The following is a 2207-nucleotide window of genomic DNA, read 5'->3' as shown; positions in this document are numbered from 1 at the left end:
CAACTTTCTTTAAAGAGCAAAATGCAAAGTAACTGCAAGAACAGAAACAATCTTGGGTTTATAAAGAAAAAACTATTAAAAAGAATGTGATGCACAGCATTTTTTAATGGCAAAATATTAAATCATCCATTGGCCTTTCCCTTGTGTTTCCAAATGTTTTACCAAGGAAGATAGCACAAGTCACTAAATCACACACATACTCAAAATTTCATGCTCATTTCAGAAATGGAACCTTTCTATTGTTAATTTTGTTGGTATTTTTACTCATTTGTAAGGTCCATTTGTGGCAGAAACAATGCGTTCAGCAGTTCTCCATTTCTCCAGCTCCCAGCCCTCTGGGCTGGCAGCCTAGGAAACGCCCCCAGCCTCCACCATTCCTCTCCTCCAGGGTCCATCTGGAAACTTCACTTGCACTGTCACAAATAGGGATGTCCGGTCTCTGTAGCACTGGACTGGGATAAAAGCAAGTGCACTTCTATAGTGTGGAGTCATTTAGATTGCGGGGCAGATAATCCCCCCTAATGTAGTATCTTTCAGTGGGAAATCAGAAACGCAAATGTTTGTTCCAAACTACAAACCTTTAATAGAGATCCATGATCCATCACGTGATGGCTTAAACAAGGTCCTCCCATGACTATCACATTCTAGAAATCTTAGTGTGTCCCCCCCCTCCCAACACGTCCAGCATGCCCATTACTCTACTCAGCACAATGCATAAATAAATTCACATATGTAACACAATTCTTCAGTTTGTCATTCCTGGCATAATAGAGCATATGATTATCTGATTCAAAGTGGCCAATACCAGTGCATCTCAACTCACTGATGCCTGGGATTTCGTGTTGTGTCACATATTTCAGGCATGTCATCAGGAGGACTATTTCTTGGAAAAATCATCACATTGGGAAAGGTTGAGGTTCTGAGAAAGAGAGGAAGATCCTCAAAAAGATAGACACAGTGACTATAGGTGATGCTGACTACATGAGAGATGATGCAGATGGCACAGGATGGGGCAAGGCACAGGTCTACTATTCCTACGGTTGTTAGGAGTCATAGTTGGTGCGATGGCACCTATAAACATTCTCATTCCTTGTATTTACTTGACTAGCATGAGTCTCCAGATAAGTATATTCACACTCGACGCTGAGTGTTAGGCACATAAAGGGTGCTTAGTAAACATCTGCTGAGTGAGTCATGTGTTCCTAAACATCTACAGCCCCCTTGCAGGCTAGATGATAGAGCAAAGTGGCTCTCAACTGATCAGAACACACACTTTTAACTTGCTGATTGTCTGACTAGCTGGGCTAACATTCTTACTGCCTAAAATAAGAATTTAAATTTCTCGTTTCAGGAATTTGCAAAGTCATCACTCCTAACTATAATTATTTCAGACAAGATGCAATGGGAAACAGTGTGAGTCATTTATAACTCAAACCGCTCCATTTCTGAGCAGGGAACTCTCAGGAAAGCATTGTATGCTACTTGGAAATGTCAAGGTTTACAGCTCTTCTATTAAGTACAAAGACATCATTTTTAAACTAACTGAAACAACATCATTCAAGGTTGAGTCTTAGTGTCAATGAAAAACCTTGGCAATGAAGAATTTGTTTTAGTTACTAAAGATCTGTTTTTATTGAAATACAATCCTCTGATTTCGTTCATTCTGTAAGAGAGCTGGATTCTTTTAAAAATTGCTTTTTCTTTTACAAGGATGATCTTAGAAGAAAAAAACCCAAATTACTCTTGGGTTTTACAGTGGCAAAAACAACACACAGTCCTTTAGTCAAACAACTTTGTGATATTTATATTCCATTGCACAGATAAGGGTTATACAAATTAGTAACACAAATTATTTCTTAAACTCCAAACAGTTTCTAAAATATCATTACAGTAGGTGCCTAGGAGATTAAAACATCAAGTTGGAAATCATAATCTAAAGTTATATATGACATGGAAAATGTTGCATGTTATAAGTAGAGGAATATGAAAATGTGTGTTCAAAAGCTCTGATGAGCCAGATAGCAGGGCAACTAACACTACAAATAAGTCACGGCGGTCCACTTTCAGGATGCATGTGTGTGTGAATATATATATATATATGTAGATATATATATATATATGTAGATAGATGATTATACTTTAGAGAATCTTTCCTTCTCTCTCTCCAAGATGCATAATTAAAATTAAAAAAAGTCTGCATAAATGAT

Source organism: Elephantulus edwardii, unplaced genomic scaffold (assembly GCF_000299155.1).
Source record: "Elephantulus edwardii isolate Elephantulus edwardi_28Jun2011 unplaced genomic scaffold, EleEdw1.0 scaffold00004, whole genome shotgun sequence".
NCBI classification, from domain to species: Eukaryota; Metazoa; Chordata; class Mammalia; order Macroscelidea; family Macroscelididae; genus Elephantulus; species Elephantulus edwardii.
This window is presented reverse-complemented; position numbering follows the sequence as displayed.